Source organism: Condylura cristata, unplaced genomic scaffold (assembly GCF_000260355.1).
Source record: "Condylura cristata isolate star-nosed mole 26May11 unplaced genomic scaffold, ConCri1.0 scaffold00017, whole genome shotgun sequence".
Taxonomy (NCBI): Eukaryota; Metazoa; Chordata; class Mammalia; order Eulipotyphla; family Talpidae; genus Condylura; species Condylura cristata.
Genome location: NW_004567118.1, coordinates 37,996,453 through 38,008,981, shown reverse-complemented (window position 1 = coordinate 38,008,981; position 12,529 = coordinate 37,996,453). Strand labels below are relative to the sequence as shown.

Here is a 12,529-nt window from a genome sequence, read left to right as displayed (position 1 = left end):
GGAGGCAGGCGGGAATCGAACTCATGAGGAAGTGGCTTCAGATTCTCAGTGCTGTGCTTTAACCCGCTGCGCCACCAGGGAGGGCCCATCCAGAGACATTTTACAGGAGTGGAATGGGAAATGGGATCAAAAATGGTGGGAGGAGGGAAGTACACTGGACTATGATGATGGCACATAGGTGATTTGGTGATGGGAAGCCCATAGGGAATACAACTGAGATGGGAAAAGGCACAAAATGATGTTAAAAGAAACTATTATATTATTTAAAAAAAAAAAGATCAGGATTAACACTAAATAGTATTATCTAATCTGTAGATTTATTCACATCTCATTACTTATAACACTATTATTATCCTTTATAGAAAACAAAATGTTGCATTTGGTTATTATGTCTCTTTAGTTTCATCAATTTGGAAGAGCACCTCAATCTTTTTAATCTTTCACGATCTTGACAATTTTTGAAGGACACAGGTAATTTAATTTGTAGAATATCCCTCAAGTGGGCTCATATCATGCTATCTCATAATTTCAGGTTTTACTTTTTTGAGCAGAAGTGAGACTGTGTCCTTCCTAGTGCATCTTAGCCGAAGGGAGATAATACTGATATCTTCCACTACTGGTGATGTTAGCTATCGTCATGCAGAGGAAGTGGTATCTACCAGGGTTGGCCACTGTCAATTTGTGATTTTTTAAAGATTTATTTATTTATGCATACAAGAACTGGAGTCTACACCAGAAGTATGGGGGATGAGAGGATTCACCAGAAAGAGTGGGGAGCAGAACAGGCAGACCTACTGAAATACACTACTGAGGGGAGCAGTGGGAGAGACAGGGGAGGTCTGCTGTGCCATGTGGGTCACCTCCCTGGCTGGCAGAGTAGTGAACTTGTGCTGCAACAGCAGCTGGCAAACAGTTTGATAGCACTGTGTCTTTAACCCCTGCACCACCAGGGATGCCCAATTATGATATTTTTACTTTGTAATTAAAAAGTATCTTTTGAGGAGATACTTTCAGCCAAGTTTCTCTTCTAACTTTTCCCTAGTTTCAGCAGCCATTTCTGATTCTTTCCTGATACCTGAATTGCTTCAATGGTTGCTAGATGGTGATGTTTCTTTCTTTCTTTTTTTTTTTAAAGATTTATTAAAAAACTGAAATGTAGGTGGGGGGAGGGGAGAGAGGTGATAGTAAAAGTTACTTAGGGAGGTACTTAGGGAACAGAAGGTACAATAAAGGTCTTATACATGCACACCCTTAGAGATGTTTACAAGTAAATTTTTTTTGTTTGTTTACAAGTAAATATTTTTTTAGAAGACAACCTCCACCTAGCCTTCAGAGCCCCTCACATGAAATTAATCTTTTGCCAAAAAGACATATTTTAGAGAGGCAGACTTTTACTTTCTAGAGTTATAATCCATGTCATTACTTGGAGCCTCCAAGAAATTGCTCCACTTTACATTTCAAATGACACTCCTGCAGGTATAAGTTGTCACTATAATCCCATTTTATAAATACATATTTATTTATTTTTAAAAATCTATTTATTTATTTTAAAGATTTATTTATCTATTTATTTATTCATATAGAACTGGGGTACAGGCCAGAGATGTGAAGGGTGAGAGGATTCACCAGAGACAGAGCGAGGAGCAGAACAGGCAGATGGAGGAAGTACACTACTGAGGGGAGCAGCGGGCAGGTCAGGAGAGGTCTGCCTTCGCCATGTGGATCTCCTCCGGGGCAGGCAGGAATCTAACTCATGTGGAAGTGGCTTAAGCTTCTTAGTGCTGTGCTTTAACCCGCTGCGCCACAAGGGAGGGCCCAATACATATTTATTAATAGAAAAAAATTTCCATATTTTCTACCATAAAACTATATGTTTGCTACTAAAAAAGGTCAAGAAGCACTATTTTAAAATTAATTTTTGGCCTGTTCTGGAGGTATAGAGAACAACTGAAGTTTAGTTAAAAGTTGACATGTTAAATGAATCTTTCAACCCTTCAGCAGATACTTAACTGAATACTTTTACATGCCAGACACTATTCCAAAGGCAGGGGAATCAATGATCAGGGTACTAGGTCTTCCTTACTTTAACTTTCATGGAGATTACATTCCAAGGGGCTTAACGAAATTTTTGTCAATAAAGAACACTTTCTATATGGCAGCTTAAGTAGTAAAATTTCAAAAACCAGCCACCTTTGTTCACCTTCCCTGTGTTTAGCATTCAGTTGTCTAATTTCTCTGCAAATTTTAAATGCTTATTATTTCTTCCATGTTCCTCCCTCTCCCCCAAATTGTGGTACTTTCACAATGACCACCCCCCAGTTCTCAAGTTCCTACACCTCTCTGCCCCTTCTATAATCTCTCTTCTTTATCTATGAACAATACAAATGCTGGACCATCTTTCTTACATTTTTCATTTTGTAATTCTCTAGATCAAAAGCCTTCTTTGACTTTTAATTATCTACCACATCAAGGTGAAAATGATTCCAACGACCTTTGAAAAATCATACATAATTTAACTCCAACTTATCTAATCTCATTTTCCAGCATTCCCAACAGACATAATTTTCTTAAAGAAGGCCATTCTGCTCTACAGAAGCATAAAAGGATAAATCCTGACCCTCACATGGTTTTCTTCATCTAAAATTTTATCATCTTTTATAAATATTAACCATCTTTCAAATTCCATTCTACCCCTAACTAAAGACATCTCAGGGCTACTATGGCATGCCCCTTCCTCTCTGACTTCTTTTTGTGCCACACAACCTAAATAAAATTTTATGAATGTATAAGATACATAATTGACATGTATGACTCCAGATTAACACTTGGATATTAAATAGAAAATATCTGAAAATACTTGAATAATAAATTTAATCTGTAACAAGGTGATCCCCCGAAAAAGGGGAGGTTCCAGGGTCCCTGTCCCACCCAAGGAAGGATGGAGCTGAGCAGGGAGAAGAAGCTGAGGAGGATACTGAGGAGGAAGCAGGATAGAGGCCAGGAGACCTGGAGGAGGCACAGGGAGCAGAGAAAATATAAAGAAACTGCTTGCTTCTTGGTCCTGAACTGGTCAAAACAGATGTGGGTGAGAGACCCAAAGGAAGGTTACCAGTGGCAGGGTTAATCTTGATTTTGATTTTGCTTCCAGACTTGTCTGGCTGTTTCTGCCTCTTTCCTATCTATGGGTCCCCACCAGAAGGTGATTTAGACGTGTGGCAGGCTTTTGGGCTTTGCTTTGGCCCAATCATATTTGTTTGCCACATTGGACAATGCCTGGTGACTGATGGTTTTCATACAAACTGGAATCCTAGAGAAACTGTCATCTGGGGCTGTACCCCAGCACGCACACATTTGACCTTCATCACCATTGAAGTGGTGACAAAAAGTGAAAAGGGGGGCTCTTGGGGGAGAAAGGATGTCCTGAACAAACTCCACAAACACAGTTTTTCAATCCACGCCTACCCCAGACCAATGAGATCCAAAACACTAAGGACTGCAAATCCCATACTGTCATCACCACCAAAGGAGGATTGCTGGGCACTGAGGGTGGAGTTGAGCAGCTAGACCTGGTATGAAACTAGATATGTGAGCCTTGGGGGTGCTTGGTTTCTTTCACCTGCTTTCACCCTCTTTTAATATTATTTGAAATGTATACATTTTAATAAAAACAAATTAAACAAAATAATTTTAAAATTTTTGTGTTGCCTCAGTAGTTAACTACTATTCACAGCTCTTTGTGCTACTGTTAGGACACATTTCACCAATTGATCTGCCTCTCTTTCTCCCAGGGGTTATTCCTTTCTTCATTTCCCCTTTATGCAAGTAAACCGCTTATTAACCTTTGTGTGTGCCTGCAGGTGAGTCTCATTATAGGTCCCTTTTAAGAGCACAGGTAAGGACCCACAGTTAGGCCACCCCTTTCATACTGGGGTTGCCCTGCAACAAATCTTCTAACTTTATATGAATGAAAGGACTTCTAGGACATCAACCAGACTAACTACTTGATTTGATTTCACCTTGTCAGAGCAGTGAGTGCTGATATGTAGTTTTGAAACTGCACTACTGTTTGGGAAATTATCCCACTTCCTAAAGCTCCTGTGTAACTCTCCCCTTCAAGGCTTTCCTTAAGATCAATCAAAGAGCTATGAATAGTAGTTAACTACTGAGGCAATACAAAAATTACTTTAATTTGTTTTTATTAAAATGCATAAATTTCAAATAATATTAAAAGAGGGTGTTTATCACCCAGTTATTGGCCCAGAGCTTCAAAGTCCCTTGGTATTTCCTGGCTGTAAAGCTTTTGTTCTATATAACGAACCTCTTTCAATTATATAGGAGTTTATCCTAATGAGGTAGCTCAATGGAGAGAGCCTAGCTAGACAAATTCAGGTTGCCAGAAAATCCAACCCTTGTCATTAGAGGGTTGGAACTGTCAGCTATACCCCAAAACCTGGAAGGGGCGGGGGAGAAGGGATATTTGCTGCGGCCAGCAGCCAATCTCCAGCAATGTCTAATGATTTAATCAATCTTGTCTGCGTAATGAGTCCCATATCAAATTTCTGGATATCAAAGCTCAGGGAGCTTCCTAGTTGGTGAATATGTCAATGTACAGGAAGATGTTATATCTTCATTCCATGGAGACAATACTCCTATGCTCAAGTATTCTTCATCTGGCTGTTCATTTATATAGTTATTCTCGGTTCTATGAATTGTTCAAACCTACAGAGGTTGTGGGAAACCTTGAATTTAAAATCAGCCAGGAGGAAGTAAAGGTACAGGTATGCTGGGGACTACTTGCAGCTGGTGTCTGAAAATGAGGGCAATCTTGTTGGGGACCTGCCCTAGAACTTGTGGGATCTGATGCTAACTGCAGGTAGTGCCCAAACTGAATTGAACTGTAGGACACCCAGTCAGTCTGAGAACTGTCACAACACAGAGGGCATGAGAGTTTTATATTTATAAAAAGAAGCGATGACTCAAAAAACTGAGAAACACTATATAAATAACAGATTTTCTACCCAAGAGTGGGCATTTCAGACACATTTGCCCCTACCTATACCAAACTACCAAAAAACACTAAAAGAATTTTAGTGTTATTATTTTAGTGTTTAGTGTAATTTCCACTTATACTTCTAAATGACTCATCTTTCCTGCACAGAATTCTATTCTTGGTTCATTTGTAAATATTTAGCTGGTGATTGTCTTCTAGATATAAAATTGAGTCTTACATACTATTTGGGGATAATATGAAAATGTGTTAGACAAGATAACTAAAATTGCCATAAAACAGATATGGATCAAGTGCTATGTTCAATCAGTATTTTAAAAAGGAAGGATAAGGAAGAGCAGGAAAGCGAAGGGAATATCAACTTCTCTCTGAGGTCTCAAAACATAGTTCAAAAAAAGAAAGAAACTCTAAGAGAAGCCTATGCTTTGGTCTCTAGTAGGAAAAAGATCAATAACCAACTAAGACATAGCCTCTTTCTTAAGAGAGTATTGTACCTGTGTGATACATAGACTATCTCCTAGCATATTATCAGTGGTCTCTTGAAGGATTTCCTAGACAAAACTTGACATTTCCTTCCAGCTACTCTCTCCAGAAAGACTAAGAAACAAGTATTTCACCATTACCTACAAAAAACTTTGTAAGGGAAAAAGAGTATGTCTCTTTACTGTTGAATTTCTAGCTCCCAGCAAATCACAGGACACAGGAAATGCAGTTTTATTGCTTAGCGACTCACAACATATTTGAAATTCAGGACAGTGAGGAAAATGCAATGGGGAGAGAGAGCTACAGTTGACTAGAACTGATTTATATTTTGTTGGGTGGGTGATGGGCATTTGTGTGATATTAACTCCCAGGTACTCAAAACAAGTCTTTAGAAGATCCAATGGCTGTACAATTACTGTGATCTTTGATTTTCTGAGACCCTTTGGCCCTAGCAGCCATATCTCTTGTATCTTTAAAAATCCCACATTTCCGGGCCCTCCCTGGTGGCGCGGCGGGTTAAAGCACAGCACTGAGAATCTGAAGCCACTTCCGCATGAGTTCGATTCCGGCCTGCCGCCTGCATGAGTTCGATTCCCGCCTGCCGCCTGCCCCGGAGGAGACCACATGGCGAGCCAGACCTCTCCTGACCAGCCCACTGCTTCCCTCAGCAGTGTGCTTCGTCGATCTGCCTGTTCTGCACCCCACTCTGTCTCTGGTGAAGCCTCTCACCGCTCCTGAGCCTCTGGCCTGTACCCCAGTTCTGTATGAATAAATAAATAAATCTTTAAAAAAAAAAATCCCACATTTCCAATTTTGAAGAACTCTCCTGGATATCTATAGATTCCACATTCTTATCCCTGACCTACTATGTTAGAAATGGAAAAGTAAATCAGATACTCACTAGCACTCAGATGCCCCCTGGTAACCAAAAGGAAAACAAGTCCCATGGTTGGTCCTTGAGAAATGTGCCTATGGTAATACCCTTAAGACCTTAATTCTTCTCATAATCCCCTTTTCAGAAGTACCTTTCTAAATTTTGCTCATATCTTACTACTCCAAACCCTCACTAATTTCAGGAGAAAACTACCTTTTAATCCATAGCTCATATTATTTTTAAAGATTTACTTATTTATACATTCAGAACTTGGGGTACAGGCCAGGGGTGCCGGGGCAGTGAGAGGATTCATCAGAGACAAAGCGGGGAGCAGAACAAGTAGATCAATGAAGTACACTGCTGAGGGGAGCAACGGGCAGGTCAGGAGCAGTCTGCCATGCCATGTGGATCACCTCCCAGGCTGGGGATCGAACTTGTATTGAAGCAGCTACGGCTGGCTTGCAGAGCTGTGTCCTAACCCGAAGCGCCACCAGGGAGGGTCCAGCTCATATTATTAAGCAAAATTACCAGTCTCAATGACATTCTTCAAAGAAATAGAAAAAATACTGATGAGATTCATATGGAATAAAAGACCTCGAATAGCCAAAACTCTCATGACTAAGAAGAAAGAGAATGGAGGTATTATAATCCCAAACTTCAAGCTATATTACAAAGCCATAATAATCAAAATGCATGGTACTGAAACAAGAACAGACATACAGACCAGTGGATTCGGCCAGAAAACCCAGATATAAACCCACAGGTTTATGGACAGCTAATCTTTGACAAAGGAGCAAAGAAGATACAATGGAACAAAGAAGGTTTGTTCAGCAAATGGTGCTGGGAAAACTGAAAAGCTACATGCAAAAAAATGAAACTAGATCACTACTTCACACCATACACAAAAATCAACTTCAAGTGGATTAAAGACCTAGACATAAGAATAGAAACCATAAAATATTTGGAAGCAAAGATGGGCCAAACACTACATGACATACACTTCAGCGACATCCTTAAAGATACAGCACCCGATGCAACAATAGTGAAGGCAAGGATAAATAGTTGGGACTACATCAAGTTAAAGAGCTTCTTGTACAGCAAAAGAGACATTACAAAAAAACAGACATCCCACTGATTGGGAAAAAAAATTTCTCACACAAAACTAGCGATAAATGATTGACCACAAAGATATATACAGAACTGATGAAACGCAACAAAAATTACCAGAATTTAATCAACTGCCAACAATAAAAAGCATATTAGTACCCAAAAAAGTTAAGAACTTGAGGCAACTGAATCACAATCATTCAGGATCCCTTTGCAAAATGTAGGCCTTTAGCAGGTGTTTTGTGCCACGTTTAAGGCCCCTTACCCCCCACCCTTTACAATTAATTCTTCTTTAAAATTTATCAGCACAACCCTTTATTGGGCCATGGTCCCTTTGTTCTTTTCTCATGGGCTCCCAACAAACCAGTACTATTTTCAGAAGAGAAAGATCAACATTCTGAAGAAAATCAGATTTCCTCACAGCTCGATCATCAGGGCAGTTGTGACTGCGGCAGCAGGATCCAGCGAAAGCACAAAATCTGCCACCAGGTCTATCCCAGTGAGGCAAGCCTCAGAGACAAGAAAGGACACACCTTGTAGGGCAGGAAGCATGGTAAACTGCAGCAACTCAAGAGCTTTATTTGTTTGAACACAGACTACAGGACACCAGTGCCAAATAACGGGAACAATTCTGTTTAAGCGATTTATATTGGCACTACCTTTTAGAATGTTGTCTTTTATGTATTCATTTATATCTAGTCCCATCTGTTAAAGAATTTGAGATAGTTTATCATTTACTACGATAAAATAATTACATCTTGTTTCTGAAGTAACTGTATCATCAACAGCCTTTTAAAAATCAAAGAATCTTCCATATAAAAACCAAAGAGCGATATTTAAAAAAAAAAAAAAAGTTCAAAATTAGAGCAAGAGAGACTGATTAGAGTGAATATGGGAGAAAATGAGCACATTTCATTAATATCACTTTGGATTTCCTTTCTGAAAAGCAGTGAAATGGTAGCTACTTTAATAAAAGATATACAGATGTGATTTAGGTAAGAAATGTACAAGTAAAGGCTTTTTGCTTCCCTTAAGGTCTACCTATCTACCTACTTAACTCCTTGCACCACCAGGGAGGTCCCCAAATTAACTACTTTTAAGCTAATTTTAAATGAGAAATATAAATGAGTGCTTAAAGGAAAGGAAATATTTCAGAAAACTATATTTTACCAATTATTTAAATAAACCTGTAATCAAAAATTTCCCTAACAGTGGCAGAAGTGAATACACAGGCCACATATTTTTTTTTTTTAAGATTTATTTATTTATGCATACAGAACTGGGGTACAGGCCAGAGATGCAGGGCGGTGAGAGGCTTCACCAGAGACAGAGTGGGGAGCAGAACAGGCAGATCGACGAAGTACACTGCTGAGGGGAGCAGCGGGCGGGTCAGGAGAGGTCTGCCACGCCATGTGATCTCCTCCGGGGCAGGCGGGAGTCGAACTCATGCGGAAGTGGTTTAGCTTCTCAGTGCTGTGCTTTAACCCGCTGCGCCACCAGGGAGGGCCAGGCCACATATTTTTAACCATTCCAAAAAATAAAAATGATCTAATAAAGATACAAAATCCCAAGCTTTTCTCTATTAGATCAATTAAATTATACATTTACATAGATATAATTTTATAACTAATAAATTTAATAAAACTTACACACAAAAATCTATGTAATATAAATAGGAAGGACAAAAAAAAAAAACCTTTGTGAGCCAATAATCTAATGGTCTACATTTCCTGTTTTGCCTGAGAAATATTGTAGTGTTGTATAAAAACAAAAGGCGTGGTGACAGTTATTCCTAAGGACAGAGGCCTTCTGATTCAGTGCAATACAACATGCCTGTTTTGTCTGAGACTCCATGCTTCTAAGTCATCCATGGGAAACACAGTTTATCACTATGGAGCAAATTATCTAGATTTATCCAGGCCTGGAAATCTTTGTTTTTTCATTGTACCTCTAGAACATTTAGTTCTAAGTGATAGAAAATTTTTAATGTTTATGAAGTAGAAATATTTTCTATTCTAATTATACCTGTGAGCCATCAAGTGGCAAAGAGACCTGTTCTTCATTTTTATCTGCTTCTTTACTAAAAAGTTTTATAGGCTCTCCCTAAGTTACTATAATTAAAATACATATATTTTTTAAAATACATGTATTTTTTACTGGAAAATTTTATCATTTAGGGAAATAATTGAGCATTGTTTCAAAGGAAATTGTACTGACCACACACAGATGTGGACTACAGAACAAAATGTAAAGTCTGTCCCTCTTCACTCCAGTGACTACAGGCCCAGAGGCACCAATGAGGCATTCAGTTCCTATTTGAGGATCATGCAGAACAGATTCTGTATGAATAGAGTATGTAGTTCTCTCTGGCCAAGGATGCTTAAACCCAGATAGTGAACACAGTACCATTGAACCTGGAACGATGAAATTTCATATACCATGTCAACAAAGAAGGATAGTAATATGGTTTTAAAAGGAACACAAATTCCTTTCTAAAACAAACCTAGCTTTGGCCTTCCCTGGTGGTGCAACGGGTTAAAGCACAGCAGGTACAAGTTCGATCTGGAGGTGACCCACATGGCCAGACAGACCTCTCCTGACCCGCCCTCTGCTCCCCTCAGCAGTGTACTTCATCAATCTGCCTGTTCTGCTTCCCATTCTGTCTCTGGTGAGTCCTCTCACCGCCCCTGGACCTCTGGCCTGTCCCCCAGTTCTGTATGCATAAATAAATAAATCTTAAAAAAAACAACAACACTAGTTTATACTTTATACTTGACCAATCTTTTCTCAACCTCAGCAAACCTTTAAGGCAGTTCCGGTATTTCAAGGAAATGCTGGCAAGGACTGGCAATCAAGGCATGAGACAGACATGGCATTGTTATCATACATCACTGGTGTACTTTACTGACCACACAGGAATCTGTAGGACAAAATTACCTAAGATGTGGAATAAGAAACTAGATGAATGTTGCCCATTTGAATTTAATAATAACCACATGAGACTAAATTAATGAAAAGAGAATGATTACATTTCTATGATTGAAAGGAGTGGACTAGAAGAAATAAGAGAAACCTAAATAAACAACAACTGGCTTGAACTCATTCATTCTTTCTACAAATACTTAAGCACTTACTTTGCACCAGGCCTTTTCTAGACACTGAGGATATAGCAATGAGTCCTGTGCCCTCGGGAAGCCTGCTTTTTAATCCATATGACAATAAAACAAGTGAACAGATTTGCAGAATAGTAGGGATAATGCCTTGGTCAGGGGATGCTGGTGGAAAAAAGTAGTGAAGGAGAGAGAGCAGAAGAGTAAACAAGGGCCGGATTGTATGGACCTTGCAGGCCTGTACTAAAAAGCTTGAATTTTATTTTCAGGTAAAGCACCAATCACAGAAGAATTTTAAAAATGGGTAACAGGATTCAGGATATTTCCTAAAGATGAATCTATATATTACATGGAAAATGGACAAAATTAGAAACAGGAAGACCAGTTAAATAGATATTACAAAACTGCAGGCCAGAGTCAACAAAAGTGAGTGAGTTTATCAAAGGGTTCAATATTTAGACAAAAGATGAGATGTCTAAAAAAAGGAGAACAGTTCCACTTTCTCAATGAATCTGAACAAAAGACAAATATATCTCATTTTAATTTAAAAATAAGACGGCACTAAAACAAACTCTGCAATATACTTTTTAATATAGCTACATGAATTACATAAAAGGGCGTAAGATTTTACTAATTTTATTATAAAAAGGTCATTTGTAAGGCATACGAATGCAAGTGTAGTTAAAAACAAGTTTCTTCCCAACAAATATGATCATGAACAATATAAGACAAAAAAACTAAGTTTTGTGTGGTGGCATTTCTAAAAATTAAAAAAAAAAAAAAGAGGAGCCCTCCCCTTTAGCAGTGGGGGGGTTCCTCAGTGTGAGTTCGATCCACACCTGGGAGGTGACATGGCACAGCAGACTTCTGTCTAGCCCGCTGCTCCCCTCAGCAGTGTACTTCGTCCATCTGCCTGTTCTGCTCCCCACTCTGTCTCTGGTGAATCCTCTCACTGCCCCTGCACCTCTGGCCTGTCCCCCAGCTCTGTATGCATAAATAAATAAATAACTTTTTAAAAAGCATTAAAACTAGGATGGATCAGAAGTGGGTTAAAAAAAGATCCATTTTACTGAAGAGTGCAGGTCAGGTTTAGTCAACAGAATGTGGAAACTAGTTATAACTATTTTGGAGCTTCAGAGAATGAAGTTGAGGCTGCATGGTTCAAAGACAAAAGCTAACAACAAAACATCTGAAGTAATAGAGAAAAAACAGGCTTTACAAATTTTGAATTATTGTATATATTCCAAAAAAAGTAATATTGTTAACTTTTTAACTTAAATGGTCTAAGCTTAATAAGGTATTTTACCTCTGTATTGCATTTCTCTTTAAATGGTTTACAGCATAATCATATGTAATTGCTTCCTATCTTCAAAATCCAAGCCAAAACACTCTTTTTTGCTTTAAAATAGTATTGAAATTACTATATTACAAACCTACTTTATGATAGTTACATATCGATCATTGATTCACTTTCCTCATCTTGCTCCAAATGCAACGGTATGAATCCTATGTTAAATACCACCTTCCTGAATTTTGTCAAGAAAGTCCATGCAAAATACAGATTAATACAGTAAAAGTAAAGACTAAAATTTACAACTGCAAGACAAAAAGCAAACTGTGCCTGGGCACATGTACTTCTACATTCTGATTGAAAAGGAAAATTACTCCAAATAGCAGGTGGACATTTTCAGTGAGCATCACAGCACACTACAGAAAAGGTTGAAAAGTGTTAGCTTTCTTCCTTGGGAGTTTATAGCAGTGACTAGGTGGGATTACTAGGGAGTTTAGAACAGAACGCTTCAAATCAGCGTTTCAGAGTATTTAAAGTACTAGAGTACTTTAAAGCAAACAATACAGTCCTCTCCAGCCCACTTTCTTCTTATTTTAGTCCCACGGACTGAGTCACCTAACTTGAACAGATACATCAAGAAGTCACTCCTGCTCTGC

The 12,529-nt window shown here is 38.7% G+C and overlaps 1 protein-coding gene across 6 annotated transcripts in view; it reads right to left on the bottom strand.

Annotated features, from left to right (window-relative positions):
* Positions 1-12,529, bottom strand: part of RHOT1 (ras homolog family member T1) — a 117,087-nt gene that overhangs the window by 79,137 nt on the left and 25,421 nt on the right. The window lies entirely within an intron of this gene.